Consider the following 22,227-nt stretch of genomic DNA (forward strand, 5'->3'; position numbering starts at 1 on the left):
GTGAATGTAATATGTGGTCTTTTGTGATTGACTTCTCTCACTTAAGATGTTTTCAAGGATCATCCATGTTGTAGCATGTATCAGTCATTCCTTTTTATTGCTGGAAATAGCTTTTGGTAAATGTATATTTTCACCTCTCCTGGATATATACTTAGATTATAATTACTTGGTCAATGTTAACTCTGTATTTATGATTTTGAAGAAATGCCAAACTGTTTTTAAAGTGATTGCATCATTTTTACTCTCCCACTAGCAGAGTATAAGGGTTTTAATTTCTCTGCATCCTCCCCAACGCTTGTTATTGTCTGGCTTTTGCTTAAAATCTATACTATCTCATTGTGGTTTTGATTTGCATTCCTCTAATGATTCATAAGGTTGAATATCTTTTCGTATACTTATTAGCCATCTGTACATCTCCTTTGGACAAATGTCTACTCAAATCTCTTCCAATTTTAAAAAATTAAGCTTATTTTGATGTAATTGTAAATTTACACATATCTATAAGAAATAATATAGAGAGGTCCAAAAAGCCTTTACTCAGTGTTCCCCATGTTGCATCTTGCAAAGCTGTAGAACAATATCACAATCAGGATATTGACATCGATGCAGTCAAGATACAGAATATTTCCATCACCGCTAAGATCCCTTATGTTACCCTTTTATAACTGCACCCAATTCTCTCCTGCCCCCACCCTCCTTGTCCCTGGCAACCACTAATCTCCTCCTCATTTCTATAATTTTGTCATTTAGAGAATATTATAAAGTAATATGGTAATAACCTTTATGGTAATTTCACTCAGCATAACTCTCTGGAAATTCATCCAGGTTATGTCATGATCAATAGTTTCTTTTTATTGCTGAAGAATATTCCATCATATGGATGTACCAGTTTGTTTAACCATTCACCTGTTGAAGGACATTTGGGTTGTTTCCAGTTTTAAGTTATTATAAATAAAGCTGCTATAAACACATGTGTACAGGTTTTGGGCTGAACATATGTCTTCATTTCTTTGGGATAAATGCCCAGGATTGCAACTGCTGGGTTGTATGGCAGTTGTATGTTTAGGTTTTTAAGAAACTGCCAAACTGATTTCCACAGGGGCTGTGCCATCAGCAACGTATGAGTGATCCAGTGTCTGTGAAGGAAGGCTCCGTGGGGGAGGGAGACCTTGTCCTCCCTGTTGTGCTTGCCTGCGATGGAGCTTTGGCAACTGGGGCAATGGGACAGGGGTGAAAAAACTAGCAGCCTGTCCCTCCTGGGGTTAAATTGTCGTCTCAGACTGGGAGATTCTGGGGAGAAGCCCCTGTCTTCTTGGCCATACTTGTGTGGCACATAATGCCTGGGATAGAACTTCCAGAACATGAAGAGGGGAGAAGGGGTAAAGGAGCTTATCTATGTTTCAAATAACATAGCCTCTCCCTGGTCTTACTGAGATTTAGTATTTTCTTGAATAAGTGCTTCTTCATTTGCATTATGCCCTTTGGACAATTCTCAGAGATGAATTTTCACCAAATCGTTGTTTGCTAGAGAGATCTGATGAGCTCCTTACTCTGCCATTCTGGAAGTCCCAACCCCTCAAGCTTGGTCCTTGATTTGTCCCAGAATCTGGTGGAGGGAAAAATCCCCCATCCTTCTCCCAAACTCTAAATTCCTCGAACAGTGGATCATCCTAGATCCTTCCTGGCTGATGACACTGGAAATGTTGTCTCCCTGCAGTCTCAGATACCTACTAAGCTGGCTGAGATGCACTGCCCAGACAACTTGGGGCTGGCCTACCTTAACAAGAAAAATGGAGCTTTCTTTTTCTTTTTTTTTTTTTTTTGCTAAAGCAGACTGGATGTGTCTCCACATATTACATTAATGTAATGTAAAATGGATTCATGCTGGAAGACTGAAGCTAGCATATAAATTTCACACCCCAAATACTGCAAATTTCAGGAGCATAATGTCTTGATGCACTGAGTTGAGTGACTTATTAAGCTGGTCAAGGATAGAGGAATCAGAAGCTCAGGCCAAAGAAGTAAGGCAGGGACAAGGCTGCCTTTTTTTTTTTTTTTTTTTTTTAAGGGATAATATAGTAACATGGTTCACAGAGTGGTGTATAGATAGTAGGAAATGTCTGTCCCATTCCTGTCCCTCTGCCACACAGTTCTCTTTTTTTCAGGCTGTCCTTGAAATTAGTTTCTTATATATCCCTCCAAGGATATTCTATAAAGGCAACTACAGGCATTTGTTTTATTTCTCTCAGAAGATCTGGGTTTGAAGCCCCGTTTTATCTCTCCAAAACAAGCTATGTAACCATGGATAAGTAACTTTACCTCTTTGAGCCTTGGATTCCTCACCTGAAAAATGGGAGTACTAGTAACTATGTCAAAAGCTTAGGGTAAGCATTAAGATTGGGGTTAATGGTGCTTTCTAAAAAGAAAAGTGCTATATCAACACCAGCTGTTGTTCTAATGGGAGCAACAACCATGTGCCAATAGTGAGGTGGAGACTGGCTGTACTTAGCAAGTGTTCTGAGATTAGGAGTTGGTGGTGCTAGGGAAGTACCTGAAGCTGATTAGGGGAGAGAGAAATGGGCCACAGGGAAATGTAATGTGGCTGAATTGGGCATAAAATAGGGTCTGAGTGGTTTGCAAGGAATGAACTTTGGAAAGTCAGTAACACACAAAATCTACCATATTACCCATATACTGAAGGCGGCCAGCAGGGTTCAAAGTTAGCTGTGGCCCTGATAAAGAGAAGCTATTCCTCCTAGGAAAAAACCCTACTTTTGGACTAGTGAGAATGCTGGGTTTAACCCAAAATAGACTTGGGCAGGTTAGAGTCTTTCAAAGACCAGCTAGAAGGACCTATTCCAAAGATCATCCAGGAGTTCCCGTCGTGGCGCAGTGGTTAACAAATCCGACTAGGAACCATGAGGTTGTGGGTTCGGTTCCTGCCCTTGCTCAGTGGGTCAACGATCCGGCGTTGCCGTGAGCTGTGGTGTAGGTTGCAGACGTGGCTCGGATCCCGCGTGGCTGTGGCTCTGGTGTAGGCCGGTGGCTACAGCTCCGATTCAACCCCTAGCCTGGGAACCTCCATATGCCGCAGGAGCGGCCCAAGAAATAGCAAAAAAGACAAAAAAAAAAAAAAAAGAAAAAAAAAAGAAAAAGATCATCCAGAATATAATTTGTGACAAGGCTAATCCAGAACATTTGACACAGGCTCAGGCCAGGAATCAGAAGTTTAGGACCCAAATTGAGTTAAGCTTCCATTTGTTTTCCATGTTTTCCTTTTTGGCAGAATGAGTGCAGCAGTAGAGAAAGCAAGAAGGTCATGATAAGGAGTCCAAAAAATGTCATAGGTCTTTATCTGGGTTACCACCTTGGAAACATCCTGCAGGAAGTCTGTCTTAGGTTTTCATTGTCCCTTTAAGCCAGCTTCAAAGGCTCATAGAAGTGGTGGAGTGATGGAAATACCAATAGTCTCTGAGTAGGATATGATGGACGAGTCTCTACCCAGGAGAGATGAGAGAGGTGTGTACATCGGGAAGACAGCTGGGAAGCAGGTAGAGAGGAGGAAGCCAGTTCAGAGACTGGATTCCCATTGCTCATCTTGTTTTTGGAGGACTTCGACGTGCAATAAGATGAACAGTTACCTGCTATGCTGAAGGCTACCTCTCAGGCCACAGACTCTGCAGCTTCAGCAAGCCTCTCATCAGGTCTGAATAAGGCAGGGAGGCCTAGCAACTGCATGAGGTTCAGTAGTGACTTAGGGAGCAACCAAGCCAGACCCCAGTGACCAGTAGAATTGACTATCCCTCTGCTGCCTCAGAGTTTGCTTTTAACAAGAGCTGGGTGTCCATTTCACAGCCAAAATCAATTCTAGTTGCTGAGGCTGAGGAGTCTACCACACCAGCCTCAGGGGCACTGCCCAGGATAGGTTCAAAACTCCCCATCATGAGCACTGGTATGTTCCAGAAGTACATTTCTCTCTCTTTCAGTCTCACTCTTGCTCTCTCCTGCTCTCTGAGATTGATTAAACAAGGAATTGAGGAAGCAACAGCTTTGGAAGGAACTGCATCTGTGGAGTCCTGAAGAGTGAAAAGAAGCCAGATTACAGAGTTTTTTAAAAAGGATTTTATCTTTTTTTCCCCACTTTAAAATTTTTTATTGAAGTATAGTTGTTTAAAAAGGACTTTATCAGGGAGAGGGAGGAGGTGGGATGGATTGGGAACTTGGATTGCCTTTGGAATGGATAAGCAATGAGATCCTGCTGTGTAGCACTGGGAACTATGTCTAGTCACTTATGATGGAGCATAATAATGGGAGAAAAAAGAATCTATACATGTATGTGTAACTGGGTCACCATGCTGTACAGTAGAAAATTGACAGAACACTGTAAGCCAGGTATAATGAAAAAAAAATCATTATATATGTTAAAAAAGGACTTTGTTACAGTTTGCCTTTTAATAATCGTTTGCTTTTTTTTTTTTTAAAAGCTGTCTCTGCCTTCATTTTCTCCCACTTTTTATTATGAAATGTTTCTTTTCTTCAGCAGCTTCCAAAAAAGAAGAAAAAAATAACAGAAAAATTTCAACCTCACAGAAAAGTTGGAAAACATGTACAATGACAACAAAAGAGCAACCCATAAAAATAAACTGGACTTCATCAAAATGAAAAGACCCTGTTAAGAAAATGAAAAGCCACAGTTTGAGAGAAAATATTTTAAAAACACATATCTGATAAAGGACTTGTATCTAGAATATATATAAGGGTTTGCACAACAGCAAAAAAATAACCTAATAAAAATGGGCAAAAGATGTGAACAGATACTTCACCAAAGAAGGTATACAAATGGAAAATAAGCGCGTGAAAAGATGCTTATAAGTCATTAGGGAAAATAAAATTAAAGCCATAATGAAGTACCACTAAATATGCATCAAAATGGCTGTAATCAAAGAAACTAACAATGTCAAGTGTTGATGAAAATGTGGAGGATTACATTACTGGTTGGAATGGAAAATGGAACCAACCACCATTTTGGAAAAGTTTGGCAAGTTTTTCATACAGTTAATCATAGAATAACTATCCCACTCCTCAGTGTTTACCCAAGAGAAGTGAGAATTTGTGTTCACACAAAAATCCATATGCAGATGTCTATAGTGGCAGTATTTATTCATAATTACAGTGTTAAAATTAGTGTTATAATCATAATTATAGTGTGGTATAACTATAAATTATACTCATAGCATTTGTTCATAATTGCCTAACACTGTAAACAATCCAAATGTCCTTTGGCTGATAAATAGACAAACTGTGGTATATCCTTTTTTATTCTTATTTATTATTATTTTTTATCTTTTGTGTTTTTAGGGCCGCACCTGCGACATATGGAGGTTCCCAGGCTAGGGGTCGAATCAGAGCTGTTTCTGCCGGCCTACACCACAGCCACAGCAACACCAGATTCAAGCCGCTTCTATGACCTACACCACGGCTCATGGCAACGCTGGATCCTTAACCCATTGAGCAAGGCCAGGGATCAAACCCACAACTTCATAGTTCCTAGTTGGATTCGTTTCTTGCTGTGCTACCATGGGAACTCCAGTATATTCTTTTTTAAATCAGGTTGTTTGTTTTTCTGATATTGAGTTTTATGAGCTGTTATATATTTTGGATATTCATTCCTTGGCAGTAATATCATTTGCAAATATTTTCTCCCATTCAGCAGTTTTTCTTTTTTTTTTTTTGTCAATGGTTTCCTTTGCTTTGCAAAAGCTTTTACTTAACTAGGTTCCATTTGTTTACTTTTGCTTTTATTTCTTTTGCCTTAGGAGACAGATCCAAAAAATATTGCTAAGATTTATGTTAAAAACTGTTCAGCCTATGTTCTCTTCCAGGAATTTTATGGTTTCAGATATTATTTTTAGGTCTTTAATCTATTTGAATTTACTTTCGTATATGGTGAGGAAACTTTTTTTTTTGCTTTTTAGGGCCACACCTGCGGTATATGGAGGGTCCCAGGCTAGGGGTCGAATTGGAGCTACAGCTGCGGCCTATGCCACAGCCACAGGCCTACACCACAGCCATAGCAACATCAGATCTGAGCCGCATCTATGACCTACACCACAGCTCACAGCAATGCCAGATCCTTAACCCAGTAAGCAAGGCCAGGGATCAAACCTGAAACCTCATGGTTCCTAGGTGGATTCATTTCCACTGCGCCACAACAGGAACAACTCTAGGAAATGTTTTATTCTTTTACATGTAGCTGTCCAGTTTTCTAAGCACCACTTATTGAAGAAACCATCTTTTCTCTATTGTGTGTTCTTGCCTCCTCTGTTGTAGATTAATTAACCATAGGTAAATGGGTTTATTTCTGGGCTCTGTATTCCACTCCATCCACTATGTGTCTGTGTTTGTGTCAGTATTGTGCTCTTTTGATTACTGTAGCTTTGTAGTAGACTGAAGTCAGGGCACATGATACCTCCAGCTTTATTCTTTTTCTCAAGGTTGCTTTGGCAATTTGGGGTCTTTTGTGGTTCCATATAAAATTTAAGATTATTTGTTCTAGTACTGTGAAAAATGTCAGGAGCATTTTGATAGGGATGGCATTAAATCTGTAGATTGCTTTTGGTATTATGGATATTTCAACAATATTAATTCTTCTAACACAAGAGCATGGGATATCTTTCCATTTATTTGTATCATCTTCAATTTCCTTCACTGACATTTTACAGTTTTCAGAATATAAGGCTTTCACCAAATACAGAAACAACTCACACAACTCAATATAAAAGAAAAAAACAGGAGTTCCTGTTGTGGCGCAGTGGTTAACGAATCCGACTAGGAACCATGAGGTTGTGGGTTCAGTCCCTGACCTTGCTCAGTGGGTTAACAATCCGGCTTTGCCGTGAGCTGTGGTGTAGGTTGCAGACGCGGCTCAGATCCCGTGTTGCTGTGCCTCTGGCGTAGGCCGGTGGCTACAGCTCCGATTCAACCCCTAGCCTGGGAACCTCCATATGCCGCGGGAGTGGCCCAAGAAATAGCTAAAAAGACAAAACAAACAAACAAAAAACAACAACCAAAAAAAGCAACCAAACAAAAAAACCTGAAACAACCTGATTTAAAAATGGGCAGAAGACCTGAATAGATCTTCTTTTCCTAAGAAGATATACAGATGGCTAGCAGGTATGTGAAAAGATGTTCAGCATCACTAATCACTAGAGAAATGCAGATCAAAACCACAATGAGATATCGCCTCACATATGCCAGAATGGCTATCATCAAAAAATATACAGGGAATTCCCGTCATGGCTCAGTGGAAACGAATCTGACTAGTATCCATGAGGACACAGATTTGATCCCTGGCCTTGCTGACTGGGTTAAGGATCCAGCATTGCCATGAGCTGTGGTGTAAGTCACAGACGTGGCTTGGATTGGTGTTGCTGTGGCTGTGGATAGGCCGGCAGTGACAGCTCTGATTTGACCCCTAGCTTGGGAACCTCCATGTGCCATGGATGTGGCTCTAAAAAGACAAAATTAAAAAAAAAAATTTAAAGCATGCTTAAAAAAACCCCTACAAATAACAAATGTTGGTGAAGATGTAGAGAAAAGGGAATCCTTGTGTACACTGTTGGTAGGAAAGTAAATGGTGCAGCCACTATGGAAAACAGTATGAAGGTTTCTCCAAAAAACTAAAAACAGAACTATGATGTGATCCAGCAACTTTACTCCTGGGTATATATCAGAAAAATATGAAAACATTAATTCAAAAAGATACATGTGCCCCAATGTTCATAGCAGCACTATTTATAATAATCAAGATATAGAAGCAACCCAAGCATCCACCCACAGATGAATGGACAATGATGTGGACACATAATGGCCATATCTGCTTTACCTATACATATATTTTATTTTTGCTGAATCATTTGAAAATAAGTTGCAGAGCGCACCGAGTGCTGAGGGAGCAGCACCTTGGTCCCCTGCTCCTGCGACATGGCCTTCAACTTTGGGGCTTCCTCAGGCACCTCAGGTGCCGCTGCAGCCACCACAGCCCTGTGGGTGGGTTTGGAGGATTTGGGACAACATCCTCAACAGCAGGTTCTGCATTCAGTTTTTCAGCTCCAGCTAACACTGGCACTACTGGACTCTTTGGTAGTACTCAGAACAGAGGTTTTGGACTTGGTACTGGTTTTGGCACAACAACTGGAACTGGTACTGGTTTGGGAACTGGACTTGGATTTGGAGGATTTAATACACGGCAGCAACAACAACAAAATACATTAGGTGGTCTCTTCAGTCAGCCTAGACAAGCTCCCACCCAGTCCAATCAACTGATAAATACTGCAAATGCTCTTTCTGCTCCAATACTACTGGGGGATAAGAGGGATGCTATTTTGGTGAAATGGAATCAACTACAGGCCTTTTGGGGAACAGGAAAAGGATATTTCAACAATAACGTTCCACCAGTGGAATTCATACAAAAAAATCCTTTCTGCCGATTTAAGGCAGTAGGTTACAGTTGTATGCCCAATAATAAAGATGAAGATGGCCTAGTGGTTTTAGTTTTCAACAAAAAAGAAACTGATATTCAAAGCCAGCAACAGCAGTTAGTAGAATCATTGCATAAAATTTGGAGAGGAAACGGGACCCTTACTGTTAAGTGTAGAGGGTATCAAAACGTTACCAGATGATCAGACAGAAGTTGTCATTTATGTTGTTGAGTGTTCTCCAAATGGTACTTCAAGAAGAGTTCCAGCCACAACACTCTATGCCCATTTTGAACAAACCATTGTAAAAACACAATTGCATCATCTTGGTATAACCCTTTCTATGACTAGAAAGAACTTTCTCCTGCACAGATCAAACAGCTTTTACAGAATCCTCCTGCTGGAGTTGATCCTATTATCTGGGGACAAGCCAAGGTGGACAACCCTGGTTCCGAAAAGTTAATTCCTATACCAATGGTGGGTTTCAAAGAATTTCTTCGAAGACCAAAGGTCCAAGATCAGATGATTAACCAGCATCAAACCAGATTAGATATCATATCTGAAGATATTAGTGAATTACAGAAGAATCAAATTACAACTATAGCCAAAATTGTGCAATACAAGAGGAAACTCATGGACCTTTCCCACAGAACCTTCCAGGTCCTAATCAAACAGGAAAATCAGAGGAAGAGTAGATATACCATCCAAGCTGATGAAGAGCAGTTGTGAGTTCAGCTAGATACAATTCAGTGTGAACTAAATGGCCCCACTCAGTTTAAGGGCCAACTCAATGAACTGATGTCCCAAATCACGATGCAGAATCATTTTGGAGCAGTCAGATCTGAAGAAAGATATTACATAGATGCAGATCTGTTGCAAGAAATCAAGGAGCATTTGAAACAACAGGAAGGCCTTAGCTGCTTGATTAGCATAATAAAAGATGACCTAGAAGATATCAAGTTGGTAGAACACGCATTGAATGAAACCGTCCACATCAGAAGTGGTGTCTTCAATTGACAGTTCACAAACTTGTGTTTAAGGTTTGTGACATACATCTTCTTGTCATACACCAAGCTTTCCTTAAGAACGAAACTGACCATAAAGAGAGAAAAGGAAAAAAAAAAAAAAATCCTCTCTCCTGGCTTGGTTTTTGAGAAGGCTACTGATAAATTATTATTCATCAAATCTGAAATGAGTCAACTGCTCTTCAGAGATAGCCTTTGAAAGCTTTACATCTAAAAGCTGTAATTACTTTAAAAGAGAATATGTAATTACCAAAAATATGTACTTTGTACATTTTTACAATAGCATTGTTCTTCAAAATAATCAGCGTTTAATGATTATTCTCCATTGAGCCTGTACTCTGCTTTCCATAGCAAGTAAATATGAAATATCAACTTTGCACATAACAACATAAACTGTATAATTACTTGGCTGTTGGAGATTTGTACTTCAGAATATAAATGTACATCAGTTTTTATATTTGTGAATTCATCTGTGGGAAGAGGAGCAAAGAAAAATCTAAGAGTATTTAGTGATTAATGTGGTTTTCTTTTCATTCTATAAAGATTTGAAAATATATTTTTATATTATTTTATTATTTGGAATTTACAGAACACACCTAAGCAATTAGAATATAACAGTTACATTTTATCATTTTCCAACTTTTTTAAACCTTTTTATTTCTAAAAAAGATGAAAACTTATGAACAAATTTTTGATTATAATTACTTTTTAAAAAAAGAAAATAAGTTACAGACGTCATGACATTTCACCTTATTTTGTCATACATATAAGGACTCTTTTTTTTTTTTTAACCTAAGATGTCCAAGAAAAGTAACAGCAACTCCAAGTATCCAACTTCCCCAACTGCAGTTAAAATGTCTTTTGTGGATTTCCCTTCGTGACTCAGCAGAAATGTATCTAACATCCATGAGGTTGCAGGTTCAATCCCTGGCCTCCCTCAGTGGGTTAAGGATTGGGTGTTGCTGTGAGCTGCAGTGTAGGTCGCAGACACAGCTCAGATCTGGCCTTGCTGTGGCTGCGGTGTGGGCTGTCAGCTGTAGAGCTCTGATTCAATTCCTAGCCTGGGAACCTCCATATGCCGCAGGTGGTGCAGCCCTAAAAAGACAATAAAATAAAATATCTTTTGTAATTGCCTTTTTTCCAACCAGGATCCAATCAAGGATCATATAATGCATTTGGACATTATACCTATTTAATCTTTTAATCTAGAATAATCTATTCATGACATTTTAAAAAATCTAGACTAGTTGTCTTGCAGAATGTTTTATTTTTATTTTTATTTTTTTACACCTGCACCTGCAGCATATGGAATTTCTCAGGCTAGTGGCTGAATTGGAGCTGAAGCTGCCGGCCACAGCCACAGCAACCCAGATCCCAGCTACTTCTGCAACCTATACCACAGCTCACGGCAATGCCAGATCTTTAACCCACTGAGCAAGGCAAGGGATCAAACCCTCATCCTCATAGACACTAGTCAGGTTCATAACCTGCTGAGCTACAACAGGAACTTCCATAAATTTTTTTTTTTTTTTGTCTTTTTTGTCTTTTTGCCATTTCTTGGGCCGCTCCTGCGGCACATGGAGGTTCCCAGGCTAGGGGTTGAATCGGAGCTGTAGCTGCTGGCCTATGCCACAGCCACAGCAACACGGGATCCGAACCGGGTCTGCAACCTACTCCACAGCTCATGGAAACACCGGATCCTTAACCCACTGAGCAAGGCCAGGGATCGAACCTGCAACCTCATGGTTCCTAGTTGGATTCGTTAACCACTGCGCCACGACGGGAACTCCCCCAGAATGTGTTAAAATTTCTGGATTCGTTTAATTACTTCCTCATGGTGTTACCAAATATTCTTCTCTTTATTTCTTGTAAAATAAAAGGTCTGAGGCTTGATTAGATTAAGGCTTAACTTTTGCTAAGAATAGTTCACAGGTGACAGAGACCTATTTTTCCATCAAGTTTGCCTCCCTGCAGACCTATTTTCCTACCTTCCTTTCTCATCCCATAGAGGGCTTGTATACTTGTGGCTTGTGGAGGACAAGTTTGTCCTAAATATCAATAAGACAGTTTGTCCTAAAGAAAATAAATGAAACAGCATCCTTTACCAGGCAATAAATATTTAGTAACTGCTACAGGGTGCTGGGCATATAGCCATAAACAAATGCAAACATGATCCCACCTCCAAGGAGTTTATTGTCAAATACGTGAGAGAGACATTCATGAAAAAAAAAAAAAAATCTAAAAATGACTTGTGATTAATGCTATGAAAGAAAAGCACAGGAGAATATGGTTCTGTGTAAAGAGGAAAGCCTCCATGGGGGTAGATCACTTGAGTTGAGAACTGAAGAATGGGCAGGTATCAAGCAGATCAAATTCAGGGAGAGACAGGGCAGTGGGAGATGGATAATATAAGAGGTTCACCAGTTGGTGCAGCATCCAGGCACACCAGCAGGCAATTACAATCCTCTCCAATGAAGCCATGAAGGGGGTCCATGTGCTTGACTTGGAGAGTCAGAGCAGCTTCCCTGAGAGAGTGATGTCTGAGCTAAGGCCTGAAGGGTGAACAAGTCAGTGGAGATATATAGAAGACTGGGAAACAAACAGCTAACTAGTTAGTTGCTAGAATTAAATCTGTGTAGGAATTTAGGTTCAAGAAAACTGAAGTGTTCTTGCCAAAAATTTTAATCTGAGATAATCAAGATTCTAGGCATAACTTTGGTTTACAGGAAGTAAATTTTAAATCACAGGGCAATTTTAAATCACATCGCCTTAAATTAAAAAAATCCTAAACAGAGAAGTTCAGAGTTATAGTCAGACCAAACCGGTTAGTGATCTGTACTGTCTTCCAAAAGAACTGTGGGATCCTGGAAGAAAAGATGGCCCATTAAAGCCTTTTCCTCCATTTCATTTCCTTAAATACTCAGGTTAGGCTAGCGCTCAAACCCATTCCCCGCTAGAATAAATAGCCCTGCTATTGTTGCTTCTAATATTAATTATGATAATTATTTTAAAATTACGTCTTCCTTAAACCACACAGCTAACAAGGAGCAGAGTCAGAATTCAGTCCAAAATTGCTGACTCCTAAGTACCCATATTTAACCATCACACAACACTGCCCCTAGTAATGATACAGAAATCTACCAAGGTGAAGGTAAGAGAAAGGAGCTTTTTGTAATAAAAGTGAAAAGAAGGAACAGATACTCTTTTAGCACAATAAGGACACAGCAGCAGTGCCAGCAGGAGGTTAATTGGCCCAGTATGAATGGTCTAGTTATTTTTAGATGTTTGAACAGGAGGCCAGACCACAGTGGCCAGAAATTTCCATCCCCCACCCTCCTTCAGGAACAGAAAATGACTGTGCTTTTAAGAAATAAAAAGCTGTTGGGATCTTTGGGAGCAGGAATAGAGAAAAGGACTATTGGTAAGGGGAATAGGAGAGGCGGCAGGAAGGAGGGGTTGGGGTAGGGAGGTCTGCTAACCAGAAGTTGGCCTGTAAATGCCATGGCCACTAAGCCCCCTTACTCATGGTTGAACAGTTTATAGCGGCTGCTCAAACCTCTGTCACGCTGTGCACTCTAGGCTGCTTAGAATATGAAGCCTGAATTTAAAAATTCACTCACCACATTCCATGATTCTGTGTTTTCTTTAACAGCCAACTGGAAGATGTTTTGTTAGGAACTGTTTCATGATGGGATTCCATCAAGTTCTACTAAGGGCAGGCACTATGCTAAGGGCTTTAGATACATTCATTGCCTCAAATCCTCTCAACGACCTACCAGAAAGGGTCACGGAGACTTAGTTACTCACCTAAGATCACAAAACTGCCAAGCCAGAGAATTTAAAAATTTTCCAGTCTATCTCAGCCTGATTATTTTGTAAGATACATAGTTTTGTAAAAATACAAAAGGAATTTTAAAAAAGATATACAATACAGGCATATCCTGTTTTACTGCATTTCGCAGATACTGCTATTTCTACAGATTGAAGGTTTGTGGAAACCCTATGCTATTAGACAATGGTTAGCATTTTAAAATTAAGGTGCGTACCTTGTTTTTTTAGACATAATGCTACTGCACACTTAGACTACAGTACAGTGTAAATATAATAATTTTATATGCTTTGGAAAACAAAAAAATATTGTGTGATTTGCTTTATTTTGGTATTTGTTTTATTGTGGTGATCTGGAGCCAAAGCTATGTATCTCCCAGGTATGTCTGTACAAACTCAACCTCATTACAACAGATATTGCCGTAAATGTTTAACACTTACTCTGAATGTCTGTACCAGTCTTGTCCCAGAATGGCATTAGGATAGAGTGGTACATCAGAATTATGTCACAATTTTCACCAAGTACGTGTACCTGCCCTCCATCCAGACTCTGATTCCACAGACTTGGCATGTTTAATAGATACGTTCCCCCCCCACCCAGGTTCTGATGTCCATCCCTGGTAAAGAACTATTCGATGCTCTAACGTATTACCAAAGCTTCCAGTTTAGTGCAAATTCAGACAATCAGGATTCTCTTTCAGAATTCACTAAAACGAGTACTGGGCATGGTAGTGGGGATAGGAGGAAGGGCAAGACTTTCAGGGTACCCGGGCATTTCCACCTGGTACCATTTCAATATCTCTTCTTTTTCTTTTTTTTTTTCCTCTTTTCACGGTCGCACCTGTGGCACATGGAGATTCCCAGGCTAGGGGTCTAATTGGAGCTGTAGCCGCTGGCCTACACCACAGCCACAGCCACAGCAATGTGGGATCCAAGCTGTGTCTTCGACCTACACCATAGTTCACGGCAATGCTGGATCCTTAACCCACCTGAGCAAGGCCAGGAATTGATCCTGCATCCTCATGGATACTAGTCAGATTCAGTTCTGCTAAGTCATGATGGGAACTCCTCAATATCTTTTTGATTGAAAACTTTTGATAGGTGGTTCAAGTACAAAATCTCTCTGAGCAGCAAATTAGAAACAGTCACAAGTGCCTTTTGCAGATAACCACTCCCACCTCAGATGACATCTATTATGTTGCTGCCAACACAGCCCTGGCCTAGTAAGAACAGGCCATTTCCTACATCCTGCATTTGAGGGATTCAGAGAACAGTCCACCCCAGAGAAAAAGTGTAGTTCTTCATTCATCCCAGAAATCCGCACACTGCTGGGGCAGCCAGGCATTTTCAGGGAGGAAGAACACACTCCAGCTTTTCAGATCAGGGCCATCAGTGAAAAGAATAGGGATGAGGCCTCACAGAAAGTCTCACAAGAGACTGTAGTGTCACCAGGAAATGCCATGTGCAAGCCTTCTCTCAGGGAAAAAGTCCAGTGACCTAAGTGATCCCAACAGAAGTAAGGATAGGCAAGAATCTTGTGAAAAAAGGAAAAATAGCTTGACTGAGCCAAAATACAATTTATCCATTTTTTCACAATGCTTAGTTTTTATTAGTATTACTGGTATGCATGTATGTGTTCAACTGACCCTACCACAATTGTACACAAGTACACACAGAGTTGGAGGTACACCATGGGTACTTTTCTCTCAGTCCCAGTCCCTGATGGATAGGTTCATGTAGCTGGTACTCAATAAAATTTGGAAATATTCCTCCAATTTTATTCTCTAAAATAGATTGAAAGCTCCTTGATGGACAATATAGTTTCACACTATATCAAGGTCTCCTAAAAATTTATAAGAAAAAGACAAATAACTAAAAACAAACAGGCAAAGAATATGGGCCACTTCACAGAAGAGGAAATTAGCAAAGATGTGAAAAGATGCTCAACCTCACTGATAACTGGAAAAATGCAAGGCAAAACGAGATATTGTTTTTGACTCATATTGGCAAAAGAGCGTTATTATTAAGATATTTTTCCACACTACTTGTGAAAGTACAAGTTGGTTGGCTACTTTAGAGGCTATTTGCCAATATCTGGCTGCGTCCTGAATTTGAGGAATTCAGGGAACTGTGCTGGAGCCAGTTCATACCAGCTTGCCAGAGCCAATTGTGATTATCTCCTCTTAACTCCAAGTTCGGTAATGCCACATTAGTAGTTTGAAATTGGCTATGGTGGGAGAACTCACACGATGGAAATAGAATAAATGCTACAAATCAGTCTCTAACCCCCCTTTTTGGGAGACTAGTTGTTAAACATTTATCATACCCGACAGTCTATTTGTCAGTGTCTAGAATCTAAAAAGCATATAACCCATGATACAGCAATTCCTGTTTCCAAAAATATATTTGCACATGTATACAGTGAGGCACATGCAAGGATGTTCACTGCAGTATTGTTTGCAATGGGGAAAAACTGGGAATAACCTAAAAACACATTGATAGGGATTTAAAAAACACACACACACCAGGAGTCCCCATTGTGGTTCAGCAGAAACGAATCTGACTAGTATCCACCAGGACACAGTTGTTCCTGGCCCTGTTCAGTGGGTTAAGGATCTGCAGTTGCTGTGAGCTGTGATGTAGGTCGCAGACTCGGCTCGGACCCTGCGTTGCTATGGCTATGGCTATGGCATAGGCCAGCAGCTACAGCTCCAATTCAACCCCTAGACACAAGTGCAGCCCTAAAAAGAAAAGAAAACAAAACAAAACAAAAAACCACCAAACCATTATATCTATGGAATACTATACAGCAGTTGAAATTAATGAGATAAACTTTTGGGAGAAAAAAACTTCTCTGCTAACTTAGGTCCATCTGAGGGAAGGAGGCTGCACATGAACTGATAATAGACAAATCAATAGGAGAAAAATATATTATGAATGGAGGACCAGCCCCCAGTACTCCCTGTGGTACTCCAGAACAGCTCCCAGAATAGCTAAGGATAAAGGATTATATATCAGCTTAATAGGAGAGGAGGGGCTTGGGGCTACAAAGGATGGTGAGATGTATTTACACAATTTTAGGGGGGATGCCCCAAGGTCAGGCTTCCTGATTTGAGCTATGAGGGTGACGGAGGGAGAGTGCTGGAAGCTGGCTCTAGTAGAGCTCTGTTTTGATCAATAAAGAAGTTCTAATGAGATTTCTTTCAGCATCTTCTGTAGCTTAGACTTTTCCACTTTGAAGCATTCTCTGTATGAGTCTGGTGGATTGTTGGTTTCTGCAGTACTAATTTAGAAAAGTCCCAAGACATGTAGTTGAGGGAAAAAGCAATTTTTAGGATAACACATACAGTGTGATTGCACTTATGTTACAGGAATACATAAAACAATACCATAAATATGGGCATATGTGCAGGTTGGAAAAGATTTTTTTAAAATAACAACAACATGGAAGGAGATCACTCAAAGTAACCACAGAGGTTTTTTGCTGGGGAAGAGGAGGAAACCAGGATGGATGGTATTGGTCATAGGGGACTTTTTAGTTTTCGTTTGTCCTTTAAACGCTTTTCAAGGACAATATTTCCATGTATTACTTGTGTAAAGTTAAAACCAAACCAAAGCAGCTTCTTGAAGACAGAAATGTCCATACACTTCCAAAAGGCCAAGGTCAGTGTTCTGAGCTCCTGGAATGGAAGGGCACCCTCTTACCGGTGAAATTTAATTCCTTTTCCAGTGGCCTGGGCCTTAGGTAGCACTACACTTCCTCAAAGGGCACTCTGAAAACTTTGTGGGATATCAGGCCTGATTAAGACCCTTAATGGTCCCTGAAAAACACTGAAAAGGTTACGTCTCCTCCCTTCTCTGCATTTATAATTCAAATTAAAAGTACTATGAAAACAAAGAAATCTTACCAAGTCCTGATTTTTCCTATGACTATGGCAATACTTCTGACAGTTGAAAAAATATTAATCTCTCAAAAAACTTTGACTTAGCTGGAAGCATGTGCTTAATTCTTAATGATTGGGTGATCCATCACCTGGCAAAATAAGGGTGCGAAATGGAAAAATTCACCAGCAATCTTCAGTCTTGTGTCAGGACCAGGTTAAGATAAAAGAATAGAAGAATTAAAATAAACAAATAAAAAGTTTTTGGAGTTCCCATCATGGCTGAGTGGTGACAAACCCGACTAGTATTCATGAGGAAGCAGGTTTGATCACTGGCCCCACTCAGTGGGTTAAGGACTCGGTGTTGCTGTGATCTGTGCTGTAGGTCACAGATGTGGCTCCGAACCCAAATTGCTGTGGCTGTGGTGTAGGCCGGCGCTGCAGCTTTGATTCAACCCCTCACCTGAACTTCCATATCCTTTGAGTGCAGCCCTAAAAAGACCAAAATAAACAAATATTTGTTTAAAGCATGGAAGGAAAGGATAAGAGTTTAATCACTAGTTGTCTCCTCAAGTCTGCTCCTTAAAAAACCATGCACATAGTTAACTGGCTAAGCTTCTAGGTGCAAATCCAGGTGTGGGGTGTGATCTGCAAAGAATGGCCCTGCTGTTATGCAGCAACCACCTCTCTCCTGGGCTCACCCAGGGCAACAGGGACTAGCTAGTTGGGTCTTGCCCCTCTAGCAATGCTTCCCGGCCTGTTTGCCCACAGGGGCTGTGAGTTGATTCTCCCAGGGTCAGGTCCCCAGTGAGGAGGTTTCTCCAGCTCTTCAGGGAACTTCAGAATCAAATTCCCTTAGCTTTTTATTCAACTGTTCCCTATGTGTACAGGGAGAGGTAAGGAGACTGTTAAACTTTCACCTTATCCTTCCCTATTTATTAAAATTATATACCTAAGCACTGATGAAGAAAAGGATCAGTTTTTTCCACCTGTCTTAGGTAGGGCACTGGATGGTTCTGATAACTTGCCCCCTAGATACTCCTGGACTCAGATTCTCTGGTTATTATTTACTTATTTATTCCGTGTGTGTGTGTGTGTGTGTGTGTGTGTGTGTGTGTGTGTGCTTTTTAGAGCCACACCTGTGTCATATGGAAGTTCCCAGGCTAGGGGTCCAATTGGAGCTACAGCTGCCGGCTTACGCCACGTCTGCAACCTACGCCACAGCCACAGCAGCGCCGAATCCTTAACTCACTGAAACCAGGAATTGAACCCACATCCTCACGGTTACTAGTCAGGTTCATTACCACCGAGCCACAACGGGAACTCCTACTTATATATTCTTTACTTTCTTCCTGATACTGGGGGAAAAGATTTTTGTCCTAAAGACCAAAAAAAAAAAAAAGCCAAAAATAAATAAATAAATAAATAAATTTCCTAAAGACCATAGCTGAAGTGGTGGTACACTACCCAGCAAATGGTTACATCCATGGTTTAATGGATCATACAGTAAGTGACTTAGGAAGTGATTTGCTTTCTTCCACCTCAGAGGAGATCTGGGGAAAGGCACCTCCTTGGCCTGTGGGGTCTAAAGCCAGGAGGACCTTCAGTGCCCAGAGGACTTGGCCCCTCACCTCTAGCCCCCATTATGGCCAGCCACTCCAAGTGAGGCTGGGACTCCAGGGAAGAGGGAAATGTTACCTGGCCCTCTGTCTTCCTGGGCCATTCTTTGGCTGCTATCAGTTGACAGCAAACGCAAACCCTCTGAGCATAGTTCAGTTTCCTCAGAGTAACAACATTCACTCCCTTTAAGTCACAAGTGAACTCTGCTTTGAGGAAAAAAGCAGGTAGGGATTTTCCTCTATTTTAATACCCTCATTTCTTCCTGCAAACAGCTTGAGGGGTGTGAACATGAATCTCATGGGCTAACAAGGCAAAGTTTCATATTTACGTTCTCTCTTTCCCTTCCCTTTCCAGAATCTAGGCCCTGGGGATTCTTTATAGGGGGCAGGTAAGCGACCCTTGAAAGAACAGACTTCACCTCCCTTCCCAACTGAGCCAGAATGGGCCCACAGCTCTGCCAGGGAAGCAACAAAAACTGCTTCTGGCCTCATCTCCCCAGGGAGGGAACGCGCCTTGGGGTTTGTTTGGTGGCGCAGTCCCGTGTCTGCTAGCAGTCATAAGTTCTTTGACTCCAGCTATGTTTAGCTTTGTTTGATTGTCTTCCATGGGAACACAACAGCATTAGTCTCCCTTTTCTCAGCTCTCCATTTAGAACAACTCATCACCTAGAACCTGAGCCCCAGATGATGAGCCAGATAAGATCCAGGTCTGTAAACATCCATCAAGAGAAAAAGCAGGAGTTCCTGTCATGCCTCAGTGGTTAAGGAATCCGACTAGTACTCATGGGGACTTGGGTTTGATCCCTGGCCTTGCTCAGTGGGTTAAGGATCCGGTGTTGCCCTGAGCTGTAGTGTAGGTCGCAGCCTCGGCTTGGATCCTGTGTTGCTGTAGCTGTGGCTGTGGCATAGGCTGGCAGCTGTAGCTCCGATTCGACCCCGAGCCTGGGAACCTCCATAATGCTGCAGGCATAGCCCTGAAAAGACAAAAGACAAAAAAAAAAACAAAAAAAACAAAAAAAACAAAAAAAAAACGAGAGAGCGAGAGAGAGAAAGCAGACCCCTTCCATGAAGAGGTGTGGCCTCACCCATTCCTAGTAACATGTTTCCTCTCCACCTCCAGATCCAAAGATAACACCCCTCTACCTTTCACAAGTTGATTTTAAAAGCTTTGGCTTAAAATCTCTCCTGACTCCAGCCTCCTCTGACCTTTCCATTTGCTGAACTCTCATAGCAATTACATTTGCACCATTCAATTTAGCATTTAATTGGCTACCGACCTGTATTGCTTGTACACTGCTTCATGGTTAACTGGTTGTAGCTTCCCAAGGAGATGATTCCTAACAGTAGTAATAATGATAATAATAAGAGCAGCAGCAAACATTTACATGTGCTGACTTTGTGCAAATATACTCTAGGTACTTTCCACATGTTAAATTTATTTTATTCTCCCAATGCAACTGAAGAAGTATTATTATATTATCATCTCCTTTTAACAAATGAAAAAAACTGAGGCCCAGAGATGTTAAATAAGTTGTCCAAGGTCACACAATTAGCAAATAAAAGAGCCCTGGATTTGACCTAGGTCAAAGAGCCCTGAGGTCTCTAAAAGATGTCTTTTAGACTTCTCCTAAATCTTACCTACCTTACAGTATCTAACTCTGTGAATTAGATTTATCATCCCTTTTTTTAAAAAAAATCACCCCTATTTTCAGGTGAGAAAACTAAACTTGCCTGAGGTCACACAGCCAGAAACCTGCTCTGAGTCAAACCTAGATCTCTCTGACTTGAATGCTTTCATCTTCTTACCAAATGGAAACTATGGATTTGATTAACACCTAACTCAATCATCATATCTCTGATGCTCACTCATCTCACAGCACAATTTCGGAGACTTTCGCAGGCAGGGGGAGGGGGAAGGACACAAAGAGGATGAGATAAGGTGCCCACCCTTAGCAGTTCACAGCGTGGGGGAGACAGACGAGGAGGTGTACTAAATGCTGCAGGCACTGGGATGACAGCTGCGACAGTTCGGCAGGCACAAGGGGATGAGGATGGATTACTGAGAGACTCTTGGTTGTCACACAGGGGAGTGAACTCAGATTTTTAATAAGATTTTAAATTCAAAGTTTTGTGACTAAAAAACATTTTGTGATAAACACTCTTGACCAAAATATTCAACCAAGAGCACCCTGAGTATTCTCATTCATTAGGTTTCCGCTATAAATAATAATCCTCTCTAAAACCACTTCAGATTGTTGTTATTTTCTGGTTGCCCCTGGCTCCATAAACCTTAAGGGGTTGGTAGAGGTGGTGAGATTGCCTTCTGGGAATTCGTGAAACTCCTGATACTGAATGAAAAATTCAGCGAATATGGAATACGTGCATGTCTTTTTTTTTTCCTGGTAAAGACAGACCAACACTTCCATTGGATTCTTTACAACATAAGTGTCATCCAAAAGTTACAAACCACTAAAAACATGTTTTGAAGGTATACCTAAATGTGTAACTATATAACTATAGGTATGTGTGTGTGTTGTTGTGTATGTCTTACTTGCTTACTTTTATGTGCACAGAAAGTGTCTGGAAGGAAATACATTAACCTGTTAACAGCAACTACTTCAGGAGAGAGATTTATTTTTTTTCCTAAAGCAGAAGGCAAGGAGGAATCACTTTTTGCTTGATACAATTCTGTACTGATTTAAAAATTAATTTTTTGGGGGCTGCATCTGCAGCATACAGAAGTTCCTGAGCCAGGGATCGAACCTGGGCCACAGCAGTCACAACACCAGATCCTTCTTAACCACTAGCCACCAAACAACTCCAATTTTAAATAATTTTTTTTTCTTTCTCATTTTAGGGCCGCACTTGCAGCATATGGAGGTTCCCAGGTTAGGGGTCTAATCAGAGCTACAGCTGCCAGCCTACACTACAGCCACAGCAATGCCAGATCCGAGTCCTGTCTGTAATCTACACCACAGCTCACAGTAATGCCAGATCCTTAACCCACTGAGCGAGGCCAGGGATCGAACCCGCAACCTCATGGTTCCTAGTTGGATTCATTTCTGCTGTGCCATGACAGGAACTCCCAATTTTAAATAATTTTTAATGAGCATGTGTTACTTTTATAATTAAAAACATAAAAAAAATCTTATTTCTTTTCTACTGTACTGTGAGTAGACTATGTTGAGAAAACTCTAATAGTATGGAAGTGGTTGCTACATTGTCATAGTGAACTAATGGCCAAGAGTTATGCTGTATTTAGAAAGCTTGGGTCATGGTTGTACAGCAAGGCTAAGGATAATCTGCTCCCTGCTTGCGTACTGGGGACAGCCAGGAGCCTCATGTGGCAGCAGACTCATCTTGCACACTGTACTAGAGATGGCTGGCACTAGATGGA

At 40.9% G+C, this 22,227-nt stretch overlaps 1 long non-coding RNA gene and 1 pseudogene across 1 annotated transcript in view; both read left to right on the top strand.

The window, feature by feature from the left end:
* Positions 1-22,227, top strand: part of LOC146404771 (uncharacterized) — a 1,009,186-nt gene that overhangs the window by 49,793 nt on the left and 937,166 nt on the right. The gene's annotated exons all lie outside the window — the stretch shown is intronic.
* On the top strand, positions 7,969-9,494 carry LOC100521188 (nucleoporin p54 pseudogene; annotated as a pseudogene).

The sequence above is a fragment of the Sus scrofa genome, chromosome 3 (genome assembly GCF_054392235.1).
Source record: "Sus scrofa isolate SSC_HxYL_T2T_F1_AM1 chromosome 3, Sscrofa_HxYL_maternal_Yorkshire_Landrace_v2.0, whole genome shotgun sequence".
NCBI lineage: Eukaryota > Metazoa > Chordata > Mammalia > Artiodactyla > Suidae > Sus > Sus scrofa.